Consider the following 15,212-nt stretch of genomic DNA (forward strand, 5'->3'; position numbering starts at 1 on the left):
AAGCTCCTTGTCAGTCCCTTCATGGTCAATGCCCACCCTCCAGAGGTAACCACTGTTCTGACCTCTTTTACCATAGACTGGTTTTCAGCCCACTCGCTTAGAAAGTTGTCTATCTTGAGGTGTAATTAACAAACAATAAATTATACAGATCTCAAGTGTTAATTTCAACATGTCATGACAACATCCATCTGTGTAACTGGCACCCAGAACTACATAAAGAACATCTTCACCAGCACAGAAAGTTCCTCCTACCCCTTTTGATGAACCCCCTGCCCAGTCGCAGCAAGTACTTTCTGATTCCTAACACTGCACAGTAGTTTTGCTTGTTCTTGGATTTCCTTTGAATGGAATCATACAGTACCTACTCTGTAGTGTCTGGCTCCTTTCTCTTGGCGTAACATTTTTGGAAATTCATCTAGATTGCTGCTATCAATAGTTAATTTTTTTCTCCACTAAAGAATGTTTTATTGGCTCCATTTATCGGATGCAGAAGCTAACACTGAAAAAATAGAAGATTTCAAATACATGTAAATTGATACTGATTGTTTGAAGCCCAAACACGCTCATGCACACCCCAGAGATAGGAAAAAATTTTCCAAAATTGTTGTGTCAATGAATCTGCTCATGCTAAGTACCTCATATAAGTGAAATCATATAATATTTGTCCTTTTGTCTCTGGTGTACTTCAACTAGTGTAATATTTTCAAGGTACATACGTGTTGTAGCATATCAGAATTTAATTTCTTTTTTAAAGCTGAAAAATATTCCATCATATATGTATACAACGTTTTGTTTATCCATTCATCAGTTGATGGACACTTGGGTTGTTTCTTCCTTTGGTTATTGTGGATAAGTAAATTCTCTTTAATTGTTGACTGATATTTCATTGTATGAATGTACCATGATTTTGTCCATTCTACTCTTGATGGATATTGGAGATGCTTCCAGTTTTTGATTTTTGTGAATAAGATTGCTATGAAAATTTTTCTATGAGTATTTTTGTGAACATTTGCTTTCATTTGCCTTGGGTAAATACATAGTAGAATAGCTGGATAATAGGATATATATGTGCTTAACTTAATTAGAAACTTCCAAACAGTTCTCTGAAGTGATGGTACCGTGTAGCCTCCCACCAGCCATGTGTAAGAATTCCTGTTATTTCACATCTTTGCTAACATTTAATATTATCTGTCCTTTTGACTTTAGCATTCCACTGAGTGTGAAGTGGTAGCTCATTGTGGCTTTATTTTTAATTTTTTTGATAATTAATGATATTGAGTATCTTTTAATGTACTTATTGTCCATTTCTTCATTGATGACGTGATATCTCAAATTGCTCATTTTAAAAATTGGGTTGTTTATCTTTCGTTTATTTCTTTATATATTACAGATACAGTCTTTTGTCAACTATATATGCTGTAAATACTTTTTTTTTTCCCCCAGTTTGTGACTTATCTATTCATTTTCTTAATGGTATCTTTTAAAAATCAGAAAATTTTAATTTTGGTGGAGCCCAGTTTAACATTTTTTCTTTTATGGCCAGTGATTTTTTTTGCATCAAGTAAATTTTGGCTATCTCAAGGTTGTAAAGATACTCTATATTTCTTCTAGAAATTTGATGATTTAAGATTTTCAAACTAATGTTTTTCATCTTTAACTTGATCTTATTTTTCAAAAAGTTTATTCAGAAAGTTTCAAGTATATAACAAACTGGAAAGAATTTTACAGTGAAAACCCCTGTACCCCCCACCTTGGTTTTACTACTAACATTTTGCTATATTTAATTTAATTTTTCTATAAGAATAAGGAAAAGGTTAAGGTTCTTTTTTTTAATATGAATATCTAGCTCTTTGTTTAGAACATTTTTTATTTTCTCCATTGGATTTACTTGGCACTTTGCTAAAAAAATCAATTAATAGTATATATGTAGGGTCTATTTATGGACTTGCAATTCTGTTCCATTTATTTATTTTGCCTGTCCGTATACCAGTAAACCACCATCTTGGTTACTGATGTTTTATAGTGAATCTTGAAATCAGGTAATCAGAAGTCTTCTAACTTTGTTCCTCATTTTCAAAATTGTTTTGGCTATTTTAGATCATTTGTGTGTCTATATAAATAATAGAATCAGCCTATTTCTTCAAAAGAGACTGCTTGTATTTGAAATAGATTATGTTAAATGTATAGATTAAATTAGGGAGAGTGGACATCCTAGACAATTTTGAGTCTTCCAATTCATGAACATAGTATATCTCTACATTTGCTTTCAACTAATTTTGCAAAGCAGTATTTTGTAATTTTCAGTTACAGCTCTCAAGCGTCTTTCTTTAGATTTTTAATTGGGTATTTGATTTGGGCCAGTGTTTTGATGCTGTTGTAAATGGTATTTGTTTTTTTCTTTTGTTTTAAATTTATTTATTTTATTTATTCATTTTTGGCTGCATTGGGTCTTCATTGCTGCACACGGACTTTCTCTAGTTGTGGTGAGTGGGGGCTACTCTTCATTGCGGTGCGTGGGCTTCTCATTGTGGTGGCTTCTCTTGTTGCAGAGCATGGGCTCTAAGTGTGTGGGCTTCCGTAGTTGTGGATGCGGGCTCAGTAGTTGTGGCTCATGGGCTCTAGAGTTCAGGCTCAGTAGTTGTGGCTCACGGGCTTAGTTGCGGCTCACGGGCTTAGTTGCTTTGTGGCATGTGGGATATTCCCGGGCCAGGGCTCGAACCCATGTCCCCTGCGTTGGCAGGCAGATACTTAACCACTGCGCCACCAGGGAAGTCCAATGGTATTTGTTTTTGGAATTTCATTTTCTAATTGCTTGTTGCTGGTGTCTTGAAATACAATTGATTTTTGTATTTTGACCTTGTAACCTGAAACCTTACCAACTGCACTTATTAGTTCTAGTAATTTTAAAATAGACTCTATAGAGTTTTAAAAAATAGCTTTATTGAGATACAATTCACATACTGTTCAATTCACCCATTTAAAATCTAAAGTCTTATTGTATTCACAGAACTGTGCAACCATTGCCACAATCCAATTTCAGAACATTTTCATCACCTGCAAAAGAAATACCGTATCCATTATCAGTCACTCCCTATCTTCTCACTCTACCTCCTAGCCCTAGACAATCATGAATCTACTTTTTGTCTGTATGAATTTGCCAGTTCTGAACATTTCATGTAAATGGAATGATACAATATATGGTCTTTTGTGACTGGCTTCTTTCACTTAGTGCATGTATTTTTTTAAGTTTCATACATGTTGTGGCATGTATCATTCATTTTTATGGCTGAAAAATATTCTGTTGTATGGACGCAAGACATTTTACTTACCCGTTCATTAGTTGATGGACATTTGGGTTTCCACTTTTTGCCTATTATGAATAATACTGCTATGAGCATTCGTGTACAAGTTTTTGTGTGGACATGTTTTCACTTGCCTTCGATGGGGGTTGCCGACTCATATACTAAGTCTATTAAGTCTGTGTTTTTTTTTATTGAACTGTAGTTGATTTATAATACTGTGTTAGTTTCAGGTGTATAGCAAAGTGATTCGGTTTCATACACACACACATATATATATATATATGTATACACACACACATATATGTGTGTATATATATATTCTTTTTTGGATTCTTTTCCATTATAAGTTATTACAAAATAATGAATAGAGTTCCCTGTGCTCTACAGTAGGTCTTTTGTTGTTTATCCCTTTTATATATAGTAGTGTGTATCTGTTAATCCCAAGCTCCTAATTTATCCCTCCCCCCCACTTCCCCTTTGGTAACCATAAGTTTGTGTTCTGTGTCTATGAGTCTGTTTCTGTTTAGTAAATAAGTTAATTTGTATTATTTTTTAGATTTCACATATTAAAAAACATGGACCGCTTCACGAATTTACGTGTCATCCTTGCGCAGGGGCCATGCTAGTCTTCTCTGTGTCGTTGCAGTTGTAGTATATGTGCTGCCGGAGCGAGCACTATTAAGTCTGTGTTTTATCTTTTAAGGAACTACCAGACTATTTTCAAAAGTGGCTGTGCTGTTTTACAGTCTGATTATCAGTGTGTGAGGTTCAGATTTCTCCACATTCCGGTTATCATCTGTCTTTTTTACTATAGCCATGCTAGTGGGTATGAAGTGGTATCTAATTGTGGTTTTGATTTGGTGGCTAATGATGTTAAGCATCTTTTCATGTGCTTGTTGGCCATTTGGATATCTACTTTGTGGAACTTTCCATTCATATATTTTGCTCATTTTTAAAATTGTTATATTTGTGTTATTATTGAGTTTTAATACTTTTAAAATTTTTTATAAATTTTTAAGTTTTGGCTGCTTTGGGTCTTAGTTGCTGTGCGTGGGCTTTCTCTAGTTGCAGCGATTAGGGGCTACTCTTCGTTGTGGTGTGTGGGCTTCTCATTGCCGTGGCTTCTCTTGTTGCAGAGCATGGGCCCTAGAGTGCAGGCTCAGTAATTGTGGCACACGGCTTAGTTGCTCTGCAGCACGTGGGATCTTCCTGGACCAGGGATCGAACCCTTGTCGCCTGCATTAGCAGGCAGATTCCTAACCACTACACCAACAGGGAAGTCCCAATAATTAAAAAAAAATTCTGGACACAAGTCCCCTATCAGAGAGATGATTTGCAAACCTATTCTGTGGGTTATCTTTTCACTTTCTTGATAGAACCTTCAATCTATAGCTAGTCAGTAGTAAACACAGGTGACAACTTGGACTTGCAGTTGATGTCTGAAGTGGGTGGGTGGGCCAGTCTTCATAGGACTGAACCCTTAACATGTGGGATCTGACACTATCTCTGGATATAGTGTCAGAATTGAGTTGAATTGTAGAACACCAAGTTGGAGTCTGGGAATTGCTTGATGGTGTGTGGGAACCCCCACGTGCACTGGAATTGGTGACCATAACCTATAATGCCTTAATCAGTTTGGAAAGTTTATGGCCATTTTATTCTTCACATATTTCTTCTACTCTGTTCTATCCTATTCTATTCTAATCTCTCTTCTCCTTCTGGATTCCAATTGTATGTGTTAGACATTCTTATATTCTCCCTCAGATCCCCTTTTCTCTATTCTGTCTTTTTATGTATTTCAATTTGTATACTTTCCTTTTTGTTTCAATTTGTATACTTTCTACTAACCTGTCTTCAGGTTCACTGATTATTTCCTGTGCTGTGTCTAGTACCTTGTTAAGTCCATGTAATGAAGTCTTCATTTCTAATTTTGTATTATTCATCTCTAGCACATCCATTTGATTCTTTTTTGTTTCCATGTCTCTCCTTAAATTTCCCATTCATTCACATATATGTATTATCCATCTTTTCCATTACATATCTTAGCATCTTTATCATAGCTATTTCAATATTCTTGTTTGATCTTTCCAACATCTGGGCCATCTTTAGGTCTGCTTCTATTGACCATTTCCTCTGTTGACCATGGATCACATTTCTTTTTTTTTTTTTTTTTTTTAATTAATTAATTTATTTATTTATGGCTGTGCTGGGTCTTCGTTTCTGTGCGAGGGCTTCCCCTAGTTGCGGCAAGCGGGGGCCACTCTTCATCGCGGTGCGCGGGCCTCTCACTATTTTGGCCTCTCTTGTTGTGGAGCACAGGCGATCACATTTCTTGCTTTTTCATATGACTTGTTATCTTTGGTTGCATGCTAAACATTTTATATTAAAGAACATAGAAAGAAAAATACTGTTTCTGTCAGGCTGCTAGAGCAGGGGCTGACTTGATTGGATCTGAAATTGAGCAGTGTTTGGACTTTGTTATAGCCTTCCTTTCATTCATTTCACCATTGGCTTCAAATTACTTGAAGGCAGAATCAGTACTTTCCCTTCAGCAGGGATTAAATCATTGGCCATATAATTGAACTCAATCTCTACCTCCCTCACTTCCCCGAGGTCATGCTGGCCCAGAGTTCCAACTGTCTAATCATGTGGTTGGTCTTTTGGGCAACCAGCTCCCATCCTGAAGCTCTCTAGAGGTCCACCATAAGTCACCTCATTAGCAAAACAAAGAGTTCTGTCACTCAGGAAATTCCAAGAATTTTTGAAGCTCTGTGCCAGGAATCAGGGACAAAGACCAGATATGTTCTCCACTATACTATAGACTTTCCCTCAGCTCTCCTGACCATCCCTCACCTTCTGAGGGGGTCTTGCACTTGGAGAGAGGTCTCAGCCTGATGTACTGCAGCATGGATTTCTCTCTGCTCTCCTTCTCTGCCCCCATCCACTGCTTTCAATGTACTACTCCACATACATTGAAGATTCACAGGGTAAGAGATGGTGAGTGGGTACAGATCCACTCTGTGGGTGTGACTCTTCAGGATTCTGATCAGTCATGGCAGCCCAAATGCTGCTGTTAAAAGTTTGTTTGGGGTGGACCTTCAAGAAGGCAGAGGAGTCAGACGTGGAGATCACATTCCTACCCACAAATACATCAAAAATACTTCTACATGTGGAACATCTCCTACAGAATACCTACCAAACGCTGGCAGAAGAGCTCAGACTTCCCAAAACGCAAGAAAATCCCCACGTGCCTGGCCATGTGGCTGACAGTGTCTTGGTGCTCCAGCCTGGTGTGAGGCCTGAGCCTCTGAGGGGGGAGAGCCGAGTTCAGGACATTGGACCACCAGAGACCTCCCGGGCCCACGTAATATCAATTGGCGAGAGCTCTCCCAGAGATCTCTGTCTCCACACTAACACCCAGATCAACCCAACGGCCAGCAAGCTCCAGTGCTGGATGCCCCATACCAAACAACTAGGACGACAGGAACACAACCCCACCCATTAGCAGAGAGGCTGCCTTAAAATCATACTTAGTTCACAGACACCCCAAAACACACCACTGGATGCAGCCCTGCCCACCAGAAAGACAAAATCCAGCCCCACCCACCAGAACACAGGCACCAGTGCCCTCCCTCAGGAAGCCTACACAAGCCACTGAAACAGCCTTTCCCACTGCGGGCAGACACCAAAAACAACGGGAACCACGAACCTGCAGCCTGTGAAAAGGACACCCCAAACACAGTAAGTTAAGCAAAATGAGAAGACAGAGAAATACTCAGCAGATGAAGGAGCAAGGTAAAAACCCACCAGACTAGACAAATGAAGAGGAAATAGTCTACCTGAAAAAGAATTCAGAGTAATGTTAATAAAGATGATCCCAAATCTTGGAAATAGAATGGAGAAAATACAAGAAACGTTTAACAAGGACGTAGGAAAACTAGAGAGCAAATAGACAATGATGAACAACACAATAAATGAAATTTAAATATCTCTATAAGGAATCAATAGCAGAATAACTGAGGCAGAAGAACGGATAAGTGACCTGGAAGATAAAATAGTGGAAATAACTACCACAGAGCAGAATAAAGAAAAATGAATGAAAAGAATTGAGGACAGTTTGAGACCTCTGGGACAACATTAAATGCACCAACATTCGAATTATAGGGGTCCCAGAAGAAGAAGAGAAAAAGAAAAGGACTGAGAAAATATTTGAAGAGATTATAGTTAAAAACTTCCCTAATATGGGAAAGGAAATAGTCAGCCAAGTCCAGGAAGTGCAGAGAGTCCCATACAGGATAAATCCAAGGAGAAACACTCCAAGACACATATTAATCAAACTATCAAAAATTAAATACAAAGAGAAACTATTAAAAGCAGCAAGGGAAAAGCAACAAATAACATACAAGGGAATCCCCATAAGGTTAACAGCTGATCTTTCAGCAGAAACTGCAATCCAGAAGGGAGTGGCAGGACATATTTAAAGTGATGAAAGGGGAAAACCTACAACCAAGATTACTCTAGCCAGCAAGGATCTCATTCAGATTTGACAGAGAAATTAAAACCTTTACAGACAAGCAAAAGCTAAGAGAATTCAGCACAACCAAACCAGCTTTACAACAAATGCTAAAGGAACTTCTCTAGGCAGGAAACACAAGAGAAGGAAAAGACCTACAATAACAAAACCAAAACAATTAAGAAAATGGTAATAGGAACATACATATCGATAACTACCTTGAATGTAAATGGATTAGATGCTCCAACCAAAAGACATAGACTGGCTGAATGGATACATAAACAAGACCTGTATATATGCTGTCTACAAGAGACCCACTTCAGACCTAGGGACACATACAGACTGAAAGTGAGGGGATGGAAAAAGATATTCCATGCAAATGGAAATCAAAAGAAAGCTGGAGTAGCAAATCTCATATCAGACAAAATAGACTTTAAAACAAAGACTATTACAAGAGGCAAAGAAGGACATTACATAATGATCAAGGGATCGATCCAAGAAGAAGATATAACAATTGCAAATATTTATGCACCCAACATAGGAGCACCTCAGTACATAAGGCAAATACTAACAGCCATAAAGGGGGAAATTGACAGTAACACAATCATAGTAGGGGACTTTAACACCCACTTTCACCAATGGACAGATCATCCAAAATGAAAATAAATAAGGAAACACAAGCTTTAAATGATACATTAAAAAAGATGGAGTTAATTGATATTTATAGGACATTCTGTCCAAAATAACAGAATACACTTTCTTTTCAAGTGCTCATGGAACATCCTCCAGGATAGATCATATCTTGGTTCACAAATCAAGCCTGGCTAAATTTAAGAGAATTCTAATCGTATCAAGTATCTTTTCTGACCACAACGCTATGAGACTAGATATCAATTATAGGAAAAAATCTGTAAAAAATACAAACACATGGAGGCTAAACAATACACTACTAAATAACCAAGAGGTCACTGAATAAATCAAAGAGGAAATCAAAAAATACCTAGAGGGGCCTCCCTGGTGGCGCGGTGGTTAAGAATCTGCCTGCCGGGCTTCCCTGGTGGCGCAGTGGTTGAGAGTCTGCCTGCTAATGCAGGAGACACGGGTTCGAGCCCTGGTCTGGGAGGATCCCACATGCCACGGAGCGGCTGAGCCCGTGAGCCACAGCTGCTGAGCCTGCGCGTCTGGAGCCTGTGCCCCGCAACGGGAGGGGCCGCGATAGTGAGAGGCCCGCGCACCGCGATGAAGAGCGGTCCCCGCACCGCGATGAAGAGTGGCCCCCGCTTGCCGCAACTAGAGAAAGCCCTCGCACGAACCGAAGACCCGGCACAGCCAAAAATAAATAAATAAATAAATAAATAAATAAATAAATAAATAAATAAATAAATAAATAAAATAAAATTAAAAAAAAAAAAAAAAAAGAATCTGCCTGCCGATGCAGGGGACCACGGGTTCGAGCCCTGGTCTGGGAGGATCCCACATGCCACGGAGCAACTAAGCCCGTGTGCCACAACTGCTGAGCCTGCGCTCTAGAGCCTGCGAGCCACAACTACTGAAGCCCGTGTGCCACAACTGCTGAAGCCTGCGCGCCTGGAGCCTGTGCTCCGCAACAAGAGAAGCCACCACAATGGGAAGCCCTCACACCGCAACGAAGAGTAGCCCCTGCTTGCCGCAACTAGAGAAAGCCCGTGCACAACAATGGAAGACTCAACACAGCCAATAAATAAATAAATAAAATCTATTTTTTAAAAAAAGAAAAAAATTATAAAAAAAACAAACCTAGAAACAAATGACAATGAAAACACGACGACCCAAAACCTATGGGATGCAGCAAAAGCATTTCTAAGAGGGAAGTTTATAGCAATGCAGTCCTTCCTCAGGAAACAAGAAACATCTCAAATAAACAACCTAACCTTACACCTAAGGCAGTTAAGAGAAAGAAGAACAAAAAAACCCCAAAGTTAGCAGAAGGAAAGGTCAGATCAGAAGTAAATGAGAAAGAAATGAAGGAAACAGTAGCAAAGATCAATGCAACTAAAAGCTGGTTCTTTGAGACGATAAACAAAATTGATACCATTAGCTAGACTCATCAAGAAGAAAAGGGAGAAGACTCAAATCAGTAGAATTAGAAATGAAAAAGAAGAAGTAACAACTGACGCTGTGGAAATACAAAGGATCATGGGAGATTACTACAAGCAACTATATGCCAATAAAATGGACAGCCTGGAAGAAATGGACAAATTCTTAGAAAAGCACAACCTTCTGAGACTGAACCAGGAAGAAATAGAAAATATAAACAGACCAATCACAAGCACTGAAATTGAGACTGTGATTAAAAAATCTTCCAACAAACAAAAGCCCAGCACCAAATGGCTTCACAGGTGAATTCTATCAAACATTTAGAGAAGAGCTAACACCTATACTTTCAAACTCTTCTAAAATATAGCAGAGGGAGGAACACTCCCTCTGCTATGCCAAATAGGTATTTGGTATTTGGAATACCAAAACCAGACAAAGATGTCACAAAGAAAGAAAACTACAGGCCAATGTCACTGATGAACATAGATGCAAAAATCCTCAACAGAATACTAGCAAACAGAATCCAACAACACATTAAAAGGATCATACACCATGATCAAGTGGGGATTATCCCAGGAATGCAAGGATTCTTCAATATATGCAAATCAATTATAGTGATAAAGCATATTAACAAATTGAAGGAGAAAAAACATATGATCATCTCAATAGATGCAGAAAAAGCTTTTGACAAAATTAAACACCCATTTATGATAAAAACCCTCCAGAAAGTAGGCATAGAGAGAACTTAACATAATAAAGGCCATATATGACAAACCCACAGCAAACATCGTTCTCAGTGGTGAAAAACTGAAACCATTTTCTCTAAGATCAGGAACAAGACAAGGTTGTCAACTATCACCAGTATTATTCAACATAGTTTTGGAAGTCCTAGCCACGGCAATCAGAGAAGAAAAACAAATAAAAGAATACAAATTGGAAAAGAAGAAGTAAAACTGTCACTGCAGATGACATGGTACTATACATAGAGAATCCTAAAGATGCTACCAGAAAACTACTAGAGGTAATCAATGAATTTGGTAAAGTAGCAGGTTACAAAATTAATGCACAGAAATCTCTTGCATTCCTCTACACTAATGATGAAAAATCTCAAAGAGAAATTAAGGAAACACTCCCATTTACCACTGCAACAAAAAGAGTAAAATACCTAGGAATAAACCTACCTAAAGAGGTAAAAGACCTGTATGCAGAAAACTATAAGACACTGATGAAAGAAATTAAAGGTGGTACAGATAGTTGGAGGGATATACCATGTTCTTGGATTAGAAGAATCAACATTGTGAAAATGACTCTACTACCCAAAGCAATCTACAGATTCAGTGCAATCCCTATCAAATTACCAATGGCATTTTTCACAGAACTAGAACAAAAAATTTCACAATTTGTATGGAAACACAAAAGACCCCAAATAGCCAAAACAATCTTGAGAAAGAAAAACGGAGCTGGAGGAATCAGGCTCCCTGACTTCAGACTATACTACAAAGCTACAAGACAGTATGGTACTGGCACAAAAACAGAAATATAGATCAGTGGAACAGGATAGAAAGCCCAGAGATAAACCCACGCACATATGATCACCTTATGTTTGATAAAGGAGGCAAGCATATACAGTGGAGAAAAGACAGCCTCTTCAATACGTGGTTCTGGGAAAACTGGACAGCTACATGTAAAAGAATGAAATTAGAACACTCCCTAACACCATACACAAAAATAAACTCAAAATGGATTAAAGACCTAAATGTAAGGCCAGACACTATCAAACTCTTAGAGGAAAACATAGGAAGAACACTCTTTGACATAAATCACAGCAAGATCCTTTTTGAGCCACCTCCTAGAGAAATGGAAATAAAAACACAAATAAACAAATGGGATCTAATGAAACTTAAAAGCTTTTGCACAGCAAAGGAAACCATAAACAAGACCAAAAGACAACCCTCAGAATGGGAGAAAATATTTGCAAATGAAGCAACTGACAAAGGATTAATCTCCAAAATTTACAAGCAGCTCATGCAGCTCAATATCAAAAAAACAACCCAATCCAAAAATGGGCAGAAGACCTAAATAGACATTTCTCCAAAGAAGATATACAGATTGCCAACAGACACATGAAAGAATGCTCAACATCATTAATCATTAGAGAAATGCAAATCAAAACTACAATGAGGTATCACCTCACACCGGTCAGAATGGCCATCATCAAAAAATCTACAAACAAGAAATGCTGGAGAGGGTGTGGAGAAAAGGGGAACCTCTTGCACTGTTGGTGGGAATGTCAATTGATACAGACACTATGGAGAACAGTATGGAGGTTCCTTAAAAAACTAAAAATAGAACTACCATATGACCCAGCAATCCCACTACTGGGCATATACCCTGAGAAAACCATAGTTCAAAAAGAGTCATGTACCAAAATGTTCATCGCAGCTCTATTTACAATAGCCAGGACATGGAAGCAACAAGTGTCCATCATCGGATGAATGGATAGAGAAGATGTGGCACATATATACAATGGAATATTACTCAGCCATAAAAAGAAACGAAATTGAGTTATTTGTAGTGAGGTGGATGGACCTAGAGTCTGTCATACAGAGTGAAGTAAGTCAGAAAGAGAAAAACAAATACCGTATGCTAACACATATATATGGAATCTAAAAAAAAAAAAAGGTCATGAAGAACCTAGGGGCAAGACGGGAATAAAGACACAGACCAACTAGAGAATGGATTTGAGGATACGGGGAAGGGGAAGGGGAAGCTGGGACAAAGTGAGAGAGTGGCATGGACATATATACTACCAAAACGTAAAATAGATAGCTAGTGGGAAGCAGCCGCATAGCACAGGGAGATCAGCTCGGTGCTTTGTTACTACCTAGAGGGGTGGGATAGGGAGGGTGGGAGGGAGTGAGACACAAGAGGGAAGAGATATGGTGACATATGTATATGGATAACTGATTCACTTTGTCATAAAGCAGAAACTCACACACCATTGTAAAGCAATTATACTCCAATAAAGATGTTTAAAAAAAAAAGTGAAAAGACAACCCACAGAATGGGAGAAAATATTTACAAATCGTATATCTGATAAGGGACTTGTATGCAGAATATATAATGAATTCTTAAAATCCAATAATAAAAAGACAACCCAATTTAAAAAATTGGCAGAGAGTAAATAGACATTTCTTCAGAGAAGATATACAAATGGCCAGCGAGCGCATGAAAGGATGAAAGGATGCTCAGCAGCATTAGACATCAGGAAAGGGCAAATGGAAAGCACAGTGAGATACTACTTCACATCCAGTAAGATGGCTAGAATCCAACAAGAGCAATGGTAACAGTGTTCTCAAGGATGTGGAGAAACTGGAACCCTCATGCTCTATTAGTGGGGATGTAAAACTCCTCAAACGGTTCAAGAGAGTTATCATATGCCCCAGCAATTTCACTCCTAGGTATATACCCGAGAAAACTGAAAATACGTGTCTATACAAAACCTGTGCCAGGCGTACCTTAGAGGTATTGTGGGTTCAATTCCAGACCACCACAATAAAGTGAATACTGCAATAAAGCGAGTCCCGAAGTTTTTGGTTTCCCAGTGCATTATAAAAGTTATGTTTTAAACCTCTTGAACAATGGAGGGGATAGGGGTGCCGACCCCCTGTGCACTCGAAAATCTGTTGTTCAAGGGTCAACTCTCCATAACCTTAATTAAAAATGATTGCTAAAAAATGCTAGCCGTCATCTCAGCTTTTAGTGAGTTACCATTTTTTTTGCTGGTGGAGGGTCTTGCCTTGATGTGATGGCTGCTTGACTGATCAGTGCGGTGGTTGCTCAAGGGTGGGGTGGCTCTGGAAATTTCTTAAAATAAGACGACAGTGAAGTTTGCCACATTCATGAACTCTGCCTTCCATGAGCGATTTCTCTGTAGCATGCAATGCTGTTTGGTAGCATTTTACCCACAGTAGAACTCCTTTCAAAATTGGAGCCAGTGCTTTCAAACTCTGCCACTGCTTGATCAACTAAGTTGATGTACTCTAAATCCTTTGTTGTCATTTCAACAGTCTTCACAGCATTTTCACCAGGAATAGACTCCATGTCCAGACACCACTTTATTTGCTCCTTTGTTAGAAGCAGCTCCTCGTCCGTTCAGGTTTTGTCGTGAGATTGCAGCAGTTCAGCCACATCTTCAGGCTCCACTTCTAACTGTAGTCCTCTTGCGATTTCCATCTGCAGCTCCTCCCTCCAGTGAAGGCTGAAACCCCTTCGAGTCATCCATGAGGGAATCAGCATCTTCCAAACTCTTGTTAATGTTGGTATCTCGACCTCTTCTCATGAATCAGGAATGTTCTTAATGGCGTCTAGAATGGTGAATCCTTTCCAGAAGGTTGTCCGTTTACTTTGCCCAGATCCTTCAGAGGAATTAGGTTAGGGAAGCTCTGGGGAGCCAGGCTTTGCTTCGAGGTTCAGTTCCCCTGCCTGGAGCCTCATTTGGATGCCAGTGGTGGCCGTCTCCTCTCTAGATGCCCTGGGTAGCTGGTGGGGGTGGGGGGCTCACAATGCTCAGCTGTCTCTAGGCCAGACAGGACCCCTGGGCGCTGCAAAGCCTACCTGGGAGGACAAACCAAAGGTCAGGCTGGAGGAGAAAATGAACGGAGCCCTCACGCTACTCCCATCCCTGGTGGGTGGCTTGGCAGGGAGGGCAGCTCCCCTTCTGTCTGAATTGACCAGGCCACTTAATCATGTTTTCATTGAGTCTGAACTTCAAGAAGCTTATCAGGTGCAAGAAAGCTGGTCAAAGCCTGGGGCAGCTCTTACCTGTGGGTAGGGTGGGTGTCCACCTGCTTCTTCTCTCCATTCTGAAAGTTAGTTAATTTAGATTAGAATTAGGGTTTAGGCTAGGTCTAATTCAGGGTGAAGTTAATTAATTTAGGTGAAACTTTCTCCCCCAAAGGCGACCCGGTGTAGAAGAATGTGACCCGGGTTTGGAACTCGCCCCCGCTGGATTTCAACCTCTCCCTCCCGCGCCTGCTCACTGGGCCTGGCCAGGGAGGGGTATCGTGCAACCCGAGCTGGCATCAGAAGCTCCTCTTTAAATGCATATCCCTCAGGTAGGGGAAATGCATGAAATCTCTAATCCATCATAGAAATAAGTGAATCTAAGTGTTTCTTTGTAGAATCCCAGATATTTGGGGACAGGATGGGAAAGACAGGGCTCCCTTGATGTCCCCTTGTCCCTGGACCTCACAATGTCCCTCCACAAACATTTAATAGACACTGTTGAACATTGCTCTTGTGCCAGGTGCTTTGTATAC

The 15,212-nt window shown here is 39.5% G+C and overlaps 1 non-coding gene across 1 annotated transcript; it reads right to left on the reverse strand.

The window, feature by feature from the left end:
- Nucleotides 1–3,871: 3,871 nt before the first annotated feature.
- On the reverse strand, nucleotides 3,872–3,978 carry LOC114239170 (U6 spliceosomal RNA). The gene has a single exon (XR_003624368.1). It is a non-coding gene; the product is annotated as a U6 spliceosomal RNA (small nuclear RNA).
- Nucleotides 3,979–15,212: the final 11,234 nt, after the last annotated feature.

Source organism: Balaenoptera acutorostrata, chromosome 10 (assembly GCF_949987535.1).
Source record: "Balaenoptera acutorostrata chromosome 10, mBalAcu1.1, whole genome shotgun sequence".
Lineage (NCBI taxonomy): Eukaryota > Metazoa > Chordata > Mammalia > Artiodactyla > Balaenopteridae > Balaenoptera > Balaenoptera acutorostrata.